This window comes from Xyrauchen texanus, chromosome 29 (genome assembly GCF_025860055.1).
Source record: "Xyrauchen texanus isolate HMW12.3.18 chromosome 29, RBS_HiC_50CHRs, whole genome shotgun sequence".
NCBI classification, from domain to species: domain Eukaryota; kingdom Metazoa; phylum Chordata; class Actinopteri; order Cypriniformes; family Catostomidae; genus Xyrauchen; species Xyrauchen texanus.
This window is the reverse complement of record NC_068304.1, coordinates 23,949,019-23,970,026: the sequence shown is the minus strand read 5'-3', so window position 1 is coordinate 23,970,026 and position 21,008 is coordinate 23,949,019.

The following is a 21,008-nucleotide window of genomic DNA, read 5'->3' as shown; positions in this document are numbered from 1 at the left end:
ACTTAACTCCAGGTTGCTCTGGGGGGATTGTCCCTGTAATATGGGCACAGTAAGTCGCTTTGGATAAAAGTGTCTGCCAAATGCATAAATGTAATGCATAAATGTAACTCCAGACAACATAATTTGTGGAAATTCAGATGTGATCGAGGAGCTGTATACTTATAACGTTTGTGACATTGAAGATATGGTAAGTCTATCCCTCACAGCCTTGTTGTAATTCACATTAAAAATCAAAGATGGCACTAGCGTGAATAAGGTCTATTCTATTTACTTGGCAAAAACATTGTTTATTCTAATAATAATTGTTAATAATATACATTTAACTTTTTATTGAACATTGGTGTCTTTTTCATATTGCTGTTTTATAAAGGGACAGGACCAAATTGATTTGTACTGATATAAAATAATGTCAATGTAAATGATCCCATTCAGTATTATTGGAGTTTAGGCCTAGACATCATGTGACATTCTGTGGGCAGGTAATGTGATGATGTTGTCACCTGCCTCTATATAATTTGGGTTCTAGAGTGGAATTGTTTTAGAGGGTTTAGACAAAATGTATCAGACAAGATACTTATACAGTGTGAGTATTACTTTAAAATCATGAGCATTCCTCATTTCATATATACTGTAGCCACTAAGGATAAATCTGTGTAAGCATTATGTGAGTTGTTCTGTTATACAGCAGTTACTGCATGTAATAGCTGGTCAATATTTGGGATACCATACACTACTACTCATGTAGTACAGGCCTTTTAATTAAATTGCTGCAGTTCACTTAATGTGTTATGATATGATAACTGGCCTCCCTTCCCCTTCTCCCTCCTCCCCTTCTAAATAAGATGTAGCGTTAGACATACTGTAAGTCATTCCACTCTGTTTTGTACGGCTCCCTCCTATTAGCACCTAACACTTAAGAGATCGCTGGGTAAATGATCGACTCTCATGACAGTTATGGGTCTCTGGCTGCAGATGACAGAGCTTTTTAAAGACGTTGTAAATTATTTTGAAAGTATAAGCAAAGTCTTTCTGCAAGAGAGACAGAAGGGAAAATCTCGCTATCAACATTTTTTCTATTAAAATTTGTTATGTTGGCATTTAATTTATTCCTCTTTTGCCTTCATGTTGATATATTTGTGACCTTTAGAGTTTGTCTGTGCACTTGTGCAATATAACCATTTAATGTGCAGTTATGTTAGAGCTTAAGTTTACAGACCTCTGGTCTGTTGTTTTGAAATGGTTGGAATACATTTAATTGGAGCAGTATGGGGTTTTATGGAGGAGCTGTCTTTAGTTGCGTGCTTTCCCAACCTCTTGACCTGGAGGCATACACCTGGTATGGGGTCAGGTTACAGCCTGGCTTCCAGGCTTGCAGGTCAAGACCTGGAGCTTCGCACACTCTAATCCCTTGCGTGGCAACATACTTGACTGAAGGGACTGGTCCAGGCACTTGCAGTAATCCTTGAAACATTACAGCACACACACATGCACACACTCCATCTCTCCCTCTCTGTTTCTCTGTTCCTTCCACAGAGTGATGATTTAACTCTTTAAGGATGTTGAGGGTCTTTTGTGGGGCATTAGCCTGCTGAGAATTATGGTCTTAAATGAATTATGATGAGTACATTTGTATGCGCAACCAGCCTGGTGCACTTTCAGGATGGCAGGGTGTAGGAGAGTGTGTGTGTGTGTGTGTGTGTGTGTGTGTGTGTGTGTGTGTGTGTGTGTGTGTGTGTGTGTGTGTGTGTGTGAGCGTGTATTTATCACTTTGTGGGGACCAAATGTCCCCATAAGGATAGTAAAACCCGAAATTTTTGACCTTGTGGGGACATTTTGTCGGTCCCCATGAGGAAAACAGCTTATAAATCATACTAAATTATGTTTTTTGAAAATGTAAAAATGCAGAAAGTTTTCTGTGAGGGTTAGGTTTAGGGGTAGGGTTAGGTTTAGGGGATAGAATATAAAGTTTGTACAGTATAAAAACCATTATGTCTATGGAAAGTCCCCATAAAACATGGAAACACAACATGTGTGTGTGTGTGTGTGTGTGTGTGTGTGTGTGTGTGTGTGTGTGTGTGTGTGTGTGTGTGTGTGAGTGTGTGTGTGAGAGGGAGAGAGGGAGAGAGAAAACAGGAGTGAGAGAGCACATGTGCATTTAACCCTTTGGGGACCAAGCAACTCAACATATTTAAGTCTCCTACCTGCAGTGGAGTTTAAAGCATAAGACAGTCTAATGACACATAATGGCAGTCTTATGTGATTCACTGCCTTAGAGGTTCATGTATGCTGGTAAGTAACTGAAAGGTTTTATGTAGGATTAAATAAAATAAAAAAAAATCTGCATTAACTGTTTTTTTTTAAATACCTGCATATAAATGAAAACAATTTGTCTTTCTATTATATAAATTATTATATGTATTTTATGAAGTACAATTATCCTTTCAGAATACAGGTTTAAGAACACAAAATCCTAAAATGTTTTAATGCATCAGGGAGCATCTGTTAGTGCTAAAAGAAATATGATGCACATGCACATTTTTTATTTCATTTTATTTATTTTATTTTTTTCAGGGATTAGATTCCTGTGAAGACAATAAATGATTTGCACCATTGTTGTATTTAAAAAATTTATAAATTTAGCAAAAATTAATAATGCACGAACAACAACAAATCATTTTAGCACATCCAGTGTGAAACTGTGGGATAATGGAAGAACTGACACATATTCCTCCAAATGGGTGAGACGCACTAATTGGATTCATTGAGCAAAATTAGTGTCTCCCAGCTCTCACTCAGCCATCTTAGAGCCAGCTGGGTTCACATCACAGCCTCCCCCTGTGAACTATGCCCTCGTCTGACTGCTACTATAAATGCACACCAGGGGGAGCAGTTATACTGCAGTTTCAGTGGCCACATTCACAGCACACAAACTCATTGATTCCCGCTGTGAAAGCGGCTGCAAGCCTTGAAGCACAGATTAAGTGTATAGTTTGAATTATAAATACTCTCTGTTGTGCTTTAATACTTCACATTAATTTAGCAAATAATATAAATATTGCCCCCGCGACCCTGTACACAGGATAAGCGGTTGACGATGGATGGATGGATGGATGGATATAAATATTGCCTAATTATAACATACATATTTTCTCAAAACTTACAATATTGTTCTTCCTATTATTATTATTATTATTATTATTATTATTATTATTATTATTATTATTATTATTATTGTTGTTGTTGTTGTTGTTGTTGATTTGTTTTTTAAACAGTAACAAATAATAAATAATTAAAAAATAAAATAACGAAATTACCTCAAGCCCCCTTTCTGACAGACAAACAAATCTAAGCAAACCACAATAACAATACTGTCTTTGTTAATATTATCACTTGAGTAAAGTCCTTGTTACTCGCTGTCAATCAAGCTGGCTGTCGTCTGATTGGGCTGCTTATAGTCTTGCAGTGAGTGGCAGCTGCAGACAGATGACATAAGTGGCCGGTTTAGAATTTTTTCTCTCTTTTGTAAATGTTCTATTGTGGTGTGATATTGGTGCCTGTCTGCTTTTAATGTGGCAGGATTACTCAGCGCTTTCACCCTGTCGCTCAGTCTGGCTCAGAGACGCCCTACTGAACTATGCTCTCCAACCATCATCTCCACCATGATTACCTGTTTCAACAGCCCTGTGCTTCACTTGCTCACGGTTAGGGGCTCATCTACTCAGGTCTGCCTGATGACAGCAGCTGGACTTCTGTTAGCAAATGAGTCTGTAAGAGGAATGTTCTCAGATGTAAGAGCTGGTAGGGAGATGACAGTGCTATAAACAGCAAACATGTGTATTAAAGGGAAAGTTCAGCCAAAAATGAAAACTCAGTCCTCATTTACTCACTCTCATGTTGTTTTAAACTTCTTTTTTTCTCCCATGGAACACATAAGGAGATGTTAAGCAGAATGTTAACCTCAGTGACCATTTACATGCATTGCATGTTTTTTCCCAACACATCTCATTGTGTGTTCTGCATAAGAAACAAACTCACACGCACTTCGAACAACATGAGGGTGTGTAAAATTTGAGAGAATTTTCACTTCTGGGTGAACTAGCTCTTTAAGCTACTAACTTTTCCAATAGAACAGGACTCTCAACAACACCGAGCACAAACTGAAATTACACAAGGATTGATCTGTGCTGCTAGCGAGTCGCGTGCATCCATTGTCCTGTCGCCCATTAGTGGTGTGAATTTTAATCAGAGGCTGACTTAGCACCACTATATTTCCTGGCACTTCTTCACTGGCTTCCTGTCTTGTCTCATCTCATGGGAAACACGAAAAAACAAGGAAACGTGGCAAGACTGTCTCTATCTGCATCTCACGCTGTCTTTCTCCATCTGTCTCTCTCGCTCACTTACGCCACATTACACCATTCCTTTTCTGATAATTTTAGAATTCCATGTCAAGGTATATAAATTAGGTGGGGAAAAAATGAAACCAACAAAATAATAGAGGCTACTAAATAAAATGCGAGCAGGCATTGAGATTTTTTGCCTTTACCGTTTGTCATGATCAGTTGAATGGCTCTATTACTTCACTTCTTAAAACCTGTTATTGCGCCATATAACTGACATATGGCATTGCTTCCATTTTGATTCTAGACATTTATGGAGCTGTAGTGAGTGTGAGAAATCTCTCCTGTGCCCTTGGTTTAATAGAGAGGGTGTCAGACGTCTCTGATATACAGTGACTACAAAAGAAACTCCTTTGAAGTCCGCAAATATTTAGTATGAATTTATTTGAGGGTGCTCCATATATCATTTCATAATGGCCATTGTGATGTACAGCAACAACAAACAAACAGGTTTTAATAGAAATACATCTTTACCAAAAGCTATTTTTCCAAAGACAGTTTCATGATTCTGTGCAATTAATCACATGCATTTATGGTGCACTTATTTTGTGGTACTGCTTGGATATTCTTATTACTATATTAATTAATATCACTATGCAATATGTGTAACAGAGACACTGTAAAATAAAGTGTTACCCTTTTATTTTGCTGAGTACACCAGAACAAGATAAGAAAACACCCCATTGTCGACATAAGAAAGACATGTTGTTATTAGTAGTTGCAGACATGGTGACCCTGTTTTACCAAAGATCACTGAACCTTGGCTTTCATGGTCTCTCTTCCTCAGCCCTCACTTCCTGTCCTCACTTTCCTAAACTAAAGGGAACGCCATGGCTGTTCACCCCTTCTGTCTTCCCTCTCTCCCACTCTTTTCTCCTCTGCTGCCAGGAAAGGCTCTCGGTAGTGTTACATTTGACTGATTACTTGTTAAGGCTTCATGCTCTGCTGTCTCTATGTAGACTATGGCCTCTAAGGATCCGCTATTCAACATCCCCTCTAAGTCTCTCTGATAGATGACATGAAATACTGTAGGGGTATTAAGAGGTTTTAGACTGGAATGCTGTCTGCCATCTCTCTGCATATATTACTCACTTTGATTATTAACACATATTTTAAGGACAGCCTTGTATTTGACCTGACGGTTTCTAAAATGTAAATCAGTTTAATGCCCCGAACCTTACTTTTTGCTTTGGAAGTTTTTTGACTTTGGAATTGCTTGTATACACATATTACATGACCTCAGATGTATGTGTCCCAAATGTTAAACAAATAAAATAGGTTTTTCATCAGAGGGCTAATGCAGTTTCTATTAAAAACAAAGTTATGTTCAAAGTTGACAGATTTAGAAGTTTGGAATATAAATATTACGAAGAAAGATTTGAACTTTTGACCAGTAAAATCAAACCAGAAAGTATGATCTTTGGTGTCTGTTAATGACAAACTGTGGAACCGATAAACAAAGTGTTCAAGGAAAAGTGCTGGCTGAATAATGTATGGTCTGAATACAGAATTTATAGTTTTTTTCTTCTTTTTTTTCCCTTCAGGCTTATAGATTGCGTTTTTAATATTATTATTATTATAATTCTTTGTGTGTGTGTGTGTTACAATTAAAAAAAATATATACTCTTTCATTGAAAAAATCTTCAAAGAAAGCCTTTTAATTTCAGGACAAAAGTCAAACTAAGTCAGTCTAATCTAATGCAATTCACAGTATAATAGTTAAAATAATTTGTAATTATTGTATAATAAATGTATAAATTAATTTCCTCATTTTAAAAGAATTAACAAAATTGATTCCTCTTGTTCTCTCAACATTGTTAAAAATTACGAAAGAGAACCATTTATAAACGCAAAAGTTTTAATTTTGCTTTACTCGTTTTGTTAAAGTTGTTAAAATGACCTAATAACTATGAGAGAGGTGCTCAAGTCCAATATATTAAACATTCAAAAATCAACACTGAAAAGGTAAAGAAAATTATAATAAATCATACAAAAAAGTACGGTAAACAGTTTGCATTTAAAATAATAACATTAATAATAAAAAACATCTAAATGTAATAGAATATGATTGTAGAATGCTCTCTTTTTTTCTCTTTTTCTTTATTTTTTATTTATTTATAATCTTGCATGTCTTAGACATGGCAAGGCTCTTTGGCTCTGTTCGTGCACTATTCCCACACCATAAAGCCTGGAGTAGAGGTATGTCTGTGTGTGATCATTTCACCATGACTGCTGGAAAAAAAGGCCCAGTTTATCTTGGACTTAGACCTGTTCCCTGTCATTGCCGATGAGAGTTTGTCTTGGGCTTGAGGTGGGGGGTGGGAGCCATTTACACTTCTTTTTAAGCCTTTTTCTAAAGTCTGAAATCCTAATGGTTCGTCTCCATTTTCTGCTCTGTGGCGGTACCCCCACCAGAGCCTTGTTCAGGATCTCCACTGAGCCGTTTGTGTAAAAAGCCTTCCCTTTTCTTCAGTTCTTAACCACACAGGCTCGACTTCACAGGCCGGGCGACGGCCCGTGGACAGCACATGAAAAACTACGGCGGCATATCCTGTGCCTGCTAAGTCCTCGACTAATTAGCAAAAATGGTCTCTATTCTATTTTATTTCCCTCCCCCTTTATAGCATTTAGTCTCGGGGGTAGTGAAAATACAAGGGAGTGAGAGCACAGAGGCTGAAGGAAAGAGAGAGAGAGAGAGAGAGAGAGAGAGAGGGGGAGAGAGAGGGATGAGAGGCATCCGAGCACTCAGCTGGGCTGTTTTGAAAACACACTTTTGAAATCCTCTCCCTTAATTCATGCCTTTTGTTTTTGGTCCTTTTGTATTTGCCAGTTTGACCATATAACATCATACATCTGGTCTATAGCTTGTTTGGGGCTTTCTCACCCAGAGACCTATTGCCTCAAATTCAAGTGATCGTGTAACATAAATGCCTCTAAAGTGTGGTCTGAGAGAGACAAAACAGGGTTAGAAATAATGTGTACAAATTTTAAAAGCATTCCTTTACTTGTTTCCCTCTCTAATGTTTATTTATAAAAAAAAAAATTCCCACAGTGCTATCTCTTTCTCTGTTCTTTAAGAGTTCATATTTTTCAGCTATGACGGATCATAATGTAACATTATTACCTGACTTTATCTGTTTGGCCTTAACTTAATGAAGTTAAATAGTTCAAGTCCTCACTTATATAAACACACTGCTATAAATGCAACATCAATTTGTCAGCATTATTTTCAATGCAGGTTAAGAGGGTCAAGTCCAAATAAATGAAAATGCAAAATCTGGTTTTTCTTATCAATTGCAGGAAACTTCATGCTATGCAAGAAAGCAGCTCAAGGGCCCTCAGAGGAAAAAACATTTGTTTGCTTTGCTTTGGCTGTTCACAAAGCAAGTAAATGGATACTTTTCATAGAGCACCAGTTTTGTTACTTTCAAACACCAGTTCCAAGTGTTGAAGAATCTATTTTAGTAATGATGCTACTTGAGTACTGTCAATAATCATATTAATCATATAAAAATCTCAATTTGCATTAAAAATCAGTTCCCATGCATATCACTCAGCTGTCATCTGAAGTTAAATTGTTGACTTGTGCCATATACATTGCCTTATATTACAGAGCTCCTCCTGTCAAGCACTTGCATTAATAATTAGGTTGTCCAGATTGGCTTGTCATACTTTTAAAGGGATAGTTTATCTAAAAGAAAACTGCAATCATTCATTCACCCTCATGTTGTTCCAAACCATATGACTTTCTTTCTTTGAGGGACACAAAATAATATGTTAGGCAGTATGTGGAGTGGTGATGGTGTAGTGGAGTGGTGATGGTGTAGTGGTCTAAAGTGGTCTAAAGCACATAACTGGTAATCTGGTAATCAGAAGGTCGCTGGTTCGATCCCCACACCCACCACCATTGTGTCCTTGAGCAAGGCACTTAACTCCAGGTTGCTCCGGGGGGATTGTCCCTGTAATAAGTGCACTGTAAGTTGCTTTGGATAAAAGTGTCTGCCAAATGCATAAATGTAAATGTTCAGTATGTTAGTCTCAGTCTCCATCACTTACACTGCATTTTCTTTTTTTTTTCTTAACAATATGAAAGTGATTGGTGTCTGATGCTGTCATTTTTTCTAGCATTTCCTTTTGTGTTCCACAGATGAAAGAATGTCAAATGTATAATTTTCATATTTTGGTGAACAATTCCTTTTAGATGGACAACTGAAAGAGAGGTGGTTATCAATCCACACCTACAGAGTATAAGGGTGGAGGATTTTTTTTTATTTTTTTTTTATTACATCTCAGACAAAAATCATGTTACTGCATTATATGGTAAAAATTGTGACTTCTAAAAGGTTTTATAAGTGTGTATGCAAATCCATATGAGTATTTATGTCTTGACAGAAAAGTCTGCTATAAGAAGCTAATCGTACTGGTTGGGAACCAGCTAATTTTGAAAAGGATTTTACCAATCACCCTATTGGCGGCTTCAATGAGAAAAGAGGAAAGAAAGAAACAGAAAAGAAATAGACTTAGGAGGCTTCTCTCACAGTTAGCTGTCAACCACCACACATAAAGGCCCCCATGAGGGGCTGAGTTAAGCACCCTAATATTCACTCATTTGAAGGGTTTATGCCACAATGACAGGGCCTAAAACACCCATCACAGGCCTTTGAGACTGAAACTTTTTTTAACACCCTTTCTTTTTTTGTGTCCATCTCCCCCAGTGCATGAATAGCTTGCCAACAGAGTAGAACAGCCTACCTTTTCTCATTAGTCTTAGTGAAGGGAATACCCTGTCTCGCCAATAGAAGAGCTGCTGGTTAAAATATCATTAGCCTACATCAGGATTCAAAAACGCATTGCCCAAGCTCAATTAGTGGACTGAGTAAGGGAAGGTGCCACAGAGCACCCACAGCCCATTATATCAGCACACAACTATCCCTCACATAACTAAAACCCTCTACGGTCATGGAGAAGTCTTAAAATGTCATCTTTTTATGTGATCTTCTTTATCACACCCAAGCTATGTAACCGAGTGGAATGGAATAAAAGCGCAAATCCCAAAGTAAGGTCAATTTCACCATTTTCAACACTTCAATTTAATGTTCTAAATCAGACAATAATAAAAAAAAAAGGATAGTTATGGTCCTGGGAGCTGATTGGTCAATAGAGCATTCCAGTTATGCTCAATAAGCTCTATCAACAGCATTTGCTGCATAAAGTTAATTACCACAAAAACAATTAAGTAATAAACAACAAATAAATAAATTAACTCATCACCTCCTTTATATAATAAAAAGGAAATTTTGCCAACCTGGTCTCATAGTGAAACCGTGAGTCTATATACATTTTTGCTAAACTTGTTAAACGTGTCTCCAGGTAAATTTCCTGAAGTTTCCAGGAGAACTGAACATTATAGGTGCTACAACAATTGTGTGTTTTATTCACTTTCACTCAAATCATGACTTTAACGGCTGATTATTAATTGATAAATACTTATTTTTCTCTCTATTACTCAGACCCTGCTATTAGATTTCAACTTACTTTTACTCTAACAAATCTTTTGAAAAATTGTACATTTTAGCTCACCTGATAGGGCGTTGGACTCTAACTGACACGTGACATTACATAGAGTCATAGAAGCAACCCAAAATGAGGTGGTTGGTTCAGAATATGTCATTTTTCATTTAATTGTTTTAGTGTAATTTATATTTTAAAAAAACTATTGTTTAGGTTCAGGCAAAAGTTTTACGTTAGAGAGGTATGTTTTAAAAACATCCATCTAAAATTCACTTCAAAACCTTGTCTGAATACAACACCATTTTATTTGCTTTTGGCACCTCCAGCTGTACATTTAACTGAAAACCTGCAGCCAAATGTGGTTATAGATTAGACTGGTTATATTTGTGAATCAACATCGCAAAATACTTACTATACATGCAGTATATAAACTGTAGGCTGTTACTGAATATGTATATATACACACACAAAATTGTTCATAATTACTAGAGATGTATCTATTAATTACTACTCAGATGTATCTATTAATTATGAACAATTTTGTGCAGTTCCATGATTAATGTGTAATCATGTAATCCATAAAAAGTAACAGTAACCTAATTATGAGTATATTAAAATGTAATTTAATCTAATCACAAGTACTTGATTTTGTAATCTAATTACGAAATCCAGAATACATGTGATCTGTCAATACCCTCAATGGGCACAATCGCCATGATGTGGTCTCTGATGTACTTTGTTTGCTTGATGGTTTGGTAGACATATAGAATTACACTTTTTGTTGAAACACTTCTGGACAGTGTTGTTATGTGGAGATCAGCTGATGTGCAGGTCTGACTGATCTAAGGACATATGAGGAGAGATGCTTGGGCCTGAGGCATATAAAACCCTGAGCCTACACAAGAAGAGAACCCCATTAATCAATAGAAGGGAACAGCATGCCGTGCTACACAGCCCCTATACAGAGAAGCACAGGCACACACACATGCAAGCTGATATCTATTGACACATTCAGTACAGGCTCGACAAAAATACATATATCCATGGAATGCAAACTCCACGTCTCTCCTCTGTACACAAATGTACACCCAACTTTAAAAAGAATCCCCCAAGACAAGGAGAGAAGGGAGAGAAAAAAATACTCTCCCCACCCCGTCAGAGAGGTTATAAATTAGAAGTTGTCAGTGTTACAATGTATATTAATAGTCGCACCTCTTTTTAATGAGTTTGCCATTGAGAGCTGAGAGGAAATACAAGTCATCATTGTGCTGCTCATGCACACCCCAATGAAAAAGCTATAATAAATCTTGCGAGAGCAGGGCTCACCATAAATATGTATCGCATAAGGCATCTGATTTACATTCTGCATATAAATCAGCAAGAGTGCTGAATAGCAATGAATCAGGTGTCGATGCTTGATTTGATAACAAATTGACTCTGAATTTGGGAGGGGAGAATTTAAAGCTCCCCCCTTCTCATCAGAGGAAGTGATAGGGAAGAACAGGTAGGAACCCCAGACACCAGCCTCTTCTCTACTCCCCTATCTGGGCCCTCTGTTGTCGGATATGGAATATAAGGGAAGCCCCCGTGGATGTAATGTCAGGGCAGGGGGAAATGGGAGAGCTGTGACCCAGGATTCTTTCATCACCTGGCTGGCACACCTTGCTGTTTCTCCTGAGTCAGATTCCAGGGCAATATTCAGAGAGTTGTATGCAACGGAATATGTGCCTTACATACTGTATACAACACTCTCCAGAGAGGGTGTCAGGCTAAAAATGACACTGCCTTTGTTATCCCAAACAAAACAAATCATGTTTCATGGCACCCCTTTTTCTATATACAGTATGAGATTGCTTAATGTATAGCTCATAATCAAAGAAAGAGAAGAGCCTGACCTAATTGTTTCTCTAAAGCAGTGATTCCCAAACCTTTTAAAACTGCGGCAACCCTTTATAGTGTTTTTTTCCACCCATGGCACCCCAACTACTGAACAAATAAATAAATAAACAAATATGTGAATATCCAAATATCCTTTATTTACAAAGTTGATTATAAAAATTTGCTAATTAAATGAATATAAAGTAGCCATCAAGTGTTTCTCCTAAAACATTGCTTTTTAAATGTATTTATTAAGGTGACCAGAATTCTGAAATAAAAAATGGGGACATTTCTAGTTCAGTGGTAAATATGTAATTGATATGTAATTAGTAATGTGATGAACTGTGGTATATCATACCTATTCCGATACAGAGGTAAAGTTGATTGTTTTTACTAGTTTTCTGTTACATATGACTTCATTCTTTTTACATTGTGGCATAAAAGTGAACTAAACAAATATTTATAAACAATGATTGAATAAAGGAACTATTTCAGCTGATTTCACAGCACAGGGGTCCCGCCCTTGGTCATTTTATTGGCATCATTCTCACTATTCTCACTCTCTTCTAAAATGTATTCTCTTTTCCTTCAACTTTACCTGGCCCTTTCCTAAAAGTAAGATGTTAGGCTACTAACTTGCTTGCTCGCAAACTGGCTAAGGGATTTCAAAAGATTCAAAAACTCACTTGACTACCATTTTCCATAGCATTACAACTAAACTTAGATGAAACCCTTATGTACTATATCAGGGCTTGAAATAGATTTCTTAAGGTGGGATTGCCCCGCTTAGATGCCTCATATTGTTGGGAATTTTTTCCACTTTGAAGTCATGACACAAAGATATTCAATATTGTATAATAATTTAATAATAATAATTAATATTACTACACTATTTCACTTAACTGTTTCTATCAGTTATCTCATATAGTATCTCCTATGGACCTGTTTTTCTTAATTATACTTTTTATTTTGATCAATTCTTATGTATTATGATGCTTCTTTTTGGTCACTAGTTTCCCAGCAAGGCGCAATGTTTTCTATTTTGTAATGTGATGACTTAAATTTATTGTTCTTTGCAGATACTTTATTACACATTTAATTTATTTTTTCCATGTTATTAATGTTGAATTCTTATTTTAAAGGCATTAATTGTATATCAAATATAACTTATTTATAACATAGCTAGTATGTGCCTCACCTTAAAGCTGATAACAACGATGATGATTCTGACAAAAACCTTCTTCAGGATTTAAAAGCAGCTCCTTCATTCATACAGATAGGATCAACACAGATGTTTTTTCAATAGTGACTAAATTAGACCAGAAAATAACACAAAAACATTTGTAACTTCTGAATGAGAGATATTTACAGTGATGTACCATTGGGCATGTGTGTCAGAATCACTGGCGTACAGACATGAATCATGCATAAAATATCTTTAAATGTCCGCGGAAGTTCAATTTGGCAATATTTGTCTTCTGACTTGTATGAAACTTTCCTGGGACTGGGCATGGACCAAAAACAAGTTTTCTTTATATTGTTTTTTGGGTGTTTTTCCATTCACCGCCATTGTTTCCTCTTGCTGGTGGCTAATATTAAACTACTGAGCTATTTTGCAGTCCTGGTGGCATCCAGTTTGGGAACTACTAGTCTAAATATATAGAAACGAAAGCTTGCTGCAAAAATATAGAGGTTTGTTTTCTGATCAGCAGACAGAAATATGCTGCCAGATCATCTGACGTTTTGTCGGTAAAAGTTTGGCTTCTACACAATAAGGAAGGCTATTAGTTATAATCTGAACAACATGATGTAGCAGTTGGTCATGCTACACTACTACTTGCTGGAAAAAGTAGTTTGGAAAAACTACTCTGTTTTAAAAGCAGCCGAGCTATTGTCAAGCTACTGAAAAAATTATTTAAGTTAGTAGCATCGCTATCATCCTGGTTACTTTCATAAACTCTGTTCCCTGCTGGAGGGAATGAGACATTGTGTTGATGTAGTGACACTAGGGGTCGCCCTTGGGAGCCCCAAACACCTCTGATCATTGAGAAAAGGCCAATGAGAATTGGCGAGTGGAATTTGCACGCCACTCCCCTGGACATTCGGGCATAAAAGGAGCTGGCTTGCAACCACTCTCCCTAAACTCATCTGCCACAGGGCTAAGGAGGAAGGACTCCCAGGGCCCATGACTTCGTGAACATGATTGGGGGAAAAATGCTCATCTTCACCTTGGGGAGGAGAAAGGCGCTATGCGCAAGAGGTACACCCGGCCAGCTCTCCCGGAACTTACCTGCTCATACCTGACAACACACGGGACGAGACCAGATCAATCCGGAGATGTAAAACCTTGCAAAGGTGTTGGGTGTTGCCCAGCCCAATGCTCTGCTAATGAGGCACCATTAGTCAGGGCCCAGGAGGCCGCCACACTCCTAGTAGTGTGTGCTTGTATCCCCAAGGGGGGCAGCATGTCCTGGAAGTGATAAGCCAAAGCGATGGCGTCAATGACCTAGTGGGCGATCCTCTGTTTGGAGACAGCGCTCCCTTTCCGCTGTCCACCAAAGCAGACAAAGAGCTGCTTTGAGCATCTAAAGCTCTGTGTGTGTTCCAAATAGACCACCTCATCCCTAAATGGGGTCATAGGGACCTTGGGCACATAGCCCGGTGGGGGACACAGGACCACGTGAGAGTAACCTAGACTGAACTCTAGGCATGTTTTGCTGACAGAGAACGTCTGCAGGTCCCCTACCCTCTTGATGGAAGGGAGCACAGTCAGGAGGGCAGTCTTCAAAGAGAGTGCCTTTAGCTCAGCTGACTCCAGGGCTCAAATGGAGTTCCCCGTAGGCCCCAAGGGACCACGGAGAGGTCCCACAAGGGAATGAGATGCGATCTAGGAGGATTCAACCTCCACGCACCTCTAAGGAACTTGATGACTTACTGTCTCCTGCATCGTGGTGTGCCAATATAGCGGCTACATACACCTTCAAGGTGGAGGAGGACAGCTGCCCCTCCAGTCTCTCCTGCAGGGAGGAAAGCACAGATCCGACTGCACATCTCTTGGGAAGAACACCACTTTGCGAACAGACACCACTTCAATGCATACAAGCGCCTCTTTGAGGGAGCCCTGGCCTGAGTGATCTTGTATACCACTGCGGGTGGTAGGCCACTTAGGTCTTATGCGTCCTGTCCAAGGGCCAGACGTGGAGATTCCAGAGGTCTGGTCACGGGTGCCAGATGGTGCCCTATCCCTGAGAAAGAAGGTACTTCCTTTGCCGGGGGGGCTGTTGCGAGGAGCGTGAGGTCCAAGAACCAAGTTTGGGTGGAGCAGTAGGGTGCTACTAGGATGACCTGCTCCTTGTCCTCAGTGACATTGTACAACATCTGTGCAAGTGGGCTCACTGGGGGGAACGCATATTTTCATAAACCCAGGGGCCAACTGTGTGCCAACGCATCTGTGCAGAGGGGAGCCTTGGTCAGGGAATACCAGAGAGGGCAGTGGGTGGATTCCCAGGAAGTGAATAAGTCTACCTGTGCTTGACCGAATCGACTCTAAATCAGCAGGACCACCTGGGGGTGAAGTCTCCACTCTCTCCTGAGCGTGACCTGCCGTAACAGTGCATTTGCTGTGCTGTTGAGGTTGCCTGGTATGTGAGTGTCTCACAACGACCTGAGCCGATGCTGACTTCAGAGGAGGAGATTGCAGGTGAGTTGAGACATGCAACGAGAGTGCACACTGCCTTGGTGGTTGATGTATGCTTCTGATGCCATGTTGTCCATCCAGACCAACACATGCTTGCCCTGGATCAACAGCCGAAGCCTCTGCAGGGCGAACAACACTGCCAGCAACTCGAGAGTTGATGTGGCAACGCAGCTGTGGTCCAGTCCAGGGAGAAACTTCCGTCGTAACCATGCGGTGTACCCCATGGCGCCTTTCCCATCTTGGGACTCGGGTCTGAAGCCAGAGCTGAAGTGTTCTCATCTGCATCAACCTGAGCGGCGTGACTGACGTCGAGGATGCCATATGCCTCAGGAGCCTCTGATAAAGTTCCAATAGGACCGCCGTTCTCCGCCTGAACTCCTTTAGACAGTTTAGCACCGACTGTGTGCTCGTGAGGCACACCATCATCGAGACTGAGTCTAACTCCATGCCGAGAAAAGAGATGCTCTGAACCGGGGAGTGCTTTCTCTTTTCCCAGTTGATCCGAAGCACCAGCTGTCTGAGGTGCCTGAGCACTTGGTCCCTGTGTGCACACAACAAATCCTGCGAGTGATCTAGAATCAGCCAGTCTTCGAGATAGTTGAGGATGCGCACGTCCACTTCCCTTAACGGGGAAAGGGCTGCCTCTGTGACTTTTGTGAAGGTGCGAGGTGACAAGGACAGACTGAAGGGAAGGACCTCATACTGGTATGCCCGGCCCTCGAAATCAAACCGTAGGAAGGATCTGTGTCGAGGTAAAACCGAGACGTGGAAGTACGCATCCTTCAGGTCTACCGCCGCGAACCAATCTTGATGACAGACGCTCGCAAAAATGCAATTTTTACGTCAGCATCTTGAATTGCAAGGGCTGGTTTAGAACTCGCAGGTGCAAGATTGGCCACAACCCACCATCTTTTTTCGGTACGATGAAGTAGGGGCTGTAAAATCACATCGGATGTACCGGCGGGTGGGGCCTCGCTGTGGGGCAGAGCCTGAGGTACCAGGCCAGGGGACATTGAATCACTTACCTCCTTCCATGTACCCACCGTAGGAGCGGTCTGGGATGTTTAAAATAATAACATAAAATAAGTGGACATTTAATTACAATTTGGGCAAAATGTTTTGTCATTTTCAGTAGACTTTTTTTAATAATAGGATAAAACTTTATTGGCAAGAGAAACTTAACCGTACATCGCCAATGTATTATTATTTATGTTTTCCTTTATTTTGTGGTGTTAATCATATGTGGTCAAACATAACATGTCCACCATGTTATAGGAAGATACATGGGATAATATTGTAATTATAAAATGTAAATGTACAGTTTGTTAAAAATTAAAATCATTAATATAAGTTTACAAATATGTTTGCTAAATATCAATCACAGACCAGGAAGTGGTTAATTTATCCTCTGAATATCCACCCTGTTATTGTCCACCCTGATGTTGCCCATTTCACTGGACGGACATCTGAAATTTTTAGTCATTTAGCTTGACCAGTATGACTAATACAATCGTTAACATGTCCCTGTAATTATAAAGCATGAAGATAGTTGTAAAAGTATATTCTGGTCCCATGGACACCAGGTAGTAATTGCTTTCCCTCTGAGATACGGCTTCAGGTCCCATGTAAACCAGGAAGTAATCATGTTTGCATAAACAATGGTGTACGCGATTCTGAGTTTGCATTTTTTACTCTAAATTGACACTTTAACTGAACTGCTGTTAGGTTTAGGGTTGCGGTTTCGGATAGGGAGTAGGGTAAGTAAAATATGCATTCCTGTTGATTGTATTATGTAATTTACTATTTAAAATAAAATCAGCACCCCTGGTCTACCAACCTGTAGACCAGGGGTGCCCAATATGTCGATCGCGATCTACCAGTCGATCGCAAAGGCAATGCTGGTAGATCGCACAAAATGTAAATGTACTTTCGTTACATTTTAATAAAAAGAAATATAATGTCTTTCCTTCTTTTAGTTTCTGTCTGACTTGCACTTGACGAGAAAATATTGACCAGGCGAGGTTTAATTTATTCAGTTGCCATGACAACTAGGTTTGCACATACGCGCCTTCCAAGGACTTCTGAGAACAGAGCGCGAAATTGCGATGCTACTGCCCGGATTAGGCAAAACTGTCTGATTCCATTCAGTGCAAGTCATCAGAATAAGGTAAATGCCCTGGCATTTAATGAAACTGTGTTTTTTTTAGTTGGTAGGTCTTATTGAGTTGGTAATTTAAAAGTAGATCATCACACAAAAAAAAGTTTGGGCACCCCTGCTGTAGACAATTTACGTTGACAGCACTTCAAACTTTGGCCACTGGGGGCAGTAGTTTTGAATTTGGGTACACCCCTCGGACCACCCTTCCCCCGGCACGCTCGTTGACTCCCGTCCGTGCTCGAGGCAACAGCGACTCGCCTCACAGCCAGCCTGACAATCCTCTGGAGCTCGAAGCAGATGAGCTCACCGCTGCATCGAAGAGTGCGGTGTCTGATGTGGATGACTCCCTTGGGCTGCCGCCTTCGGGCCAGCATGCTCAAGCTGAGGCTGACGCTCAGATGTCCGACATGCTTTCCTGGGCCGCCGCCAGCGTGGGCTTGGACTGGAACCCTCCGTTCTCCCCACAGCCATCGCGGCTGGATGACTGATTCCTGGGGTCTGGGCGGCGCTCACGGCCACGCCCCCGGTCCCGTTTTTCCCGGAGGTGCATGATGAGCTGACGTCACTGTGGAGAGCACCTTTCACCGCCCGTCACAAAGCCACTCGCTCATCCGCTCTCGCTACCCTCGATGGCAGAGCTGCCCATGGGTACATGGCGATTCCCCCGGTGGATAGGACTGCGCTCAGCGACCGACCTCGCCCTTAGAGCCACGAAGGTCACAGCGCAGTCACTCGGGCAGGCGATGGCCACCATCGTGGTCCAGGAACGACATCTGTGGCTGAACTTGGTCGAGATGCGTGAGACTGACAAGGTTCGCTTTCTCGACGCCCCAGTCTCCCAGTTCGGCCTCTTCGGCGACATCGTCGAGGACTTTACCCAGCAGTTCTCCACGGTGAAGAAACAGACGGAGGCGATCTCTCACATCCTGCCCCGCCGCAAGCCTGCCGCCATGGGCCATGCCCCGTCTGCTCGCTTGTTGTTTCTTCCCCCTGTGAAGAAACAACAAGCTGCTCCGCCTCAACCTGGGCCCAGCTCTCAGCCCACGCGTCGAGCGCTCCGCAGGAAGCAGACACCCCCCGTCTCACGGACCCCCTCGAGAACCCGGAATGCTCCCAGGCACTCCTGAGACGGACGAGCCAGAGCCCAAAACATTAGCTCCGAAGATGGTAAGACCACTCCATCCCCCAGTGGAGGGCCGGGAGGAGAATCTTCTTTTGAATTAATTTCATTTGCCACCCAAATTCTCAATAAAAGAGCTATTTCCTTTGTCTCTGGGTCTTCTGGCCTGCAAATTCTGTTCTCACGGCACTCTGCCACCAGATCTCAACAGTCCCGGCATGCTGGACGCGGTCCCAGATCCACCTTCAGCCCCACGACTGTCCCGATTAGGTGTATTAATTACCCATTCCAGAGGACACCACTACAGGACCTCCTCCTCAGTCACTAACCCGCCCCCTGCCGGGTGTGAAAGTAAGTGCTTTGAGTCTTTTCTCAGCACCAGAGCCTCGGGACGCGTCCTCGCCTCGAATAAAACATTTTCAAAACAAAGTTGAAAGCTGGGAATAATATGATCTCTAACAATCTTGCAGAAATCAGACCAAAAACAAGTTGAGTAGGGACAATTCCAAAATAAATGAAAAAATATTTCCGCCTGCAGACCACAAAATGTACAGAATATATCGACGTCACAATTAAATCTCTCTACAAGAAAATAATTAGTGAGGTAGTACTTACAAATAAGTTTGAAGGAAATTTCTTTGATTTTATTTGTGATTAAATATTTATGGGTAATTTTCAAATGTTGCAATCTCAATCCAGCGTCAGACATGCTTGTGTAGCGGCTCGGGTGTGTTGCGTCAAAAACATAAAATTTTTAGGTCACTGTGTCAATAAATAAAATCAAATAAAAGCAATAAACAATAATAATAATAATAAATATACTAATACTAAAATACTCACTAAAAATACAGGTGGGTTACAAAGCCACTGTTGTTTTCACAGAATATGCGTGTTTGTATTAGTGCATGTGTGTGTGTGTGTGTGTGTGTGTGCATGCACATGCGTGCGTGTGCATGTGAGAAGACAAGAAAGAGGAAAACAGACAGCAATAGAGCTGTAGGAAGATTATTGTGAGAAGAAGGGGGGAAATAATCATCAGAGAAAACCCTCTCCCTATACATTCAAATGATAGTGTATTAACAGCTGGGCTCCAACATCTGTCTGCAGAGTCACATGCCCGGAGAGCAGATGCTTTCTGCTTTCTGATCTGTTTGTTATTGTGCTTTGTAATGCCCTTGGGCTCGGCAAAAGGAAGTTGGGCCTTTTTGTTACATGTTGTATCGCTGCAGGGCTCAGACCGTACATGTGAGACAGACACAGCAATCAAGTTATGATCAAACATTTGTTGAATCACATGCTTTAGCATTCCACAGTTGTTCTTTTTTTCTTTCTTTGTGTTTAACTATTTTAATTGTGTGGAGAAGTTGAAAAATTGGATTTCTTGATTTTGTTGCTCAGTTCTGAATAAATAACGTGTTCCTTTATTTATGTATTTGCTTCCTAAATTGCAACAGCCAAAATTAGTAATTCAAGGCGAGTTAGAATTAACTGTATTTTTTTTGCCTAATTTGGTCATTGTAGAAACTATCAAGCTTCCTGATGAACTAGCAAGAACAACGCCACAAGTGAAAAACACTCGACTTCTAATGAAAATGATGTAGGTGGGAGATATCGGTTGGCGACAGCTGTAAGACAATTCAGGAAGTGTCAGGTGTGAATTTCACAGCCTACCTTTTTAACATGTTGCAGTAGAATGCAATGATATGAAGTGGGCAACAAAATACCTCCCTTGAGAGATGCTGAGCCTATAAGTTGACTCACATAAAGCTGCCTTATAATCAGATAATAAACATCTTTCTCATCAAGCCAAGCAAAACAAAATCATTAGGCAAGGGGACTGCAATTTGCTTTTCTCGAGCTGTATCGATTACACAATGGCTTCTACACAAATATAAAAGTAATTATTGATTGTTGAAGGAAAAGAAGAAAAAAAAACATAACAGCTGGATCCATAATAACTGAGTGTGGGAGAGCACAAGAATGTGTGTAAAGAATGGTGGGGGGGCGGGGGTGCAGAAATATGATGCTGGCGCAGTGGTCAGGCCATCACAATAGAAGCAGCTTAGGGACATGATTAGGTGTATTAATTACCCAGGTTGGCCCTAAAGTGTCTTTGGACACAGGCTCAGTGGGGAAGGAAGTTTAGAGGCAAAAACATCAGACACTGTAGAGTCCATCAGGGGAGTCTTTTCCTGGTTCTTTTCACATTCCTCTGGTTGTTTTCTTCAGATGCTCCACATGCTG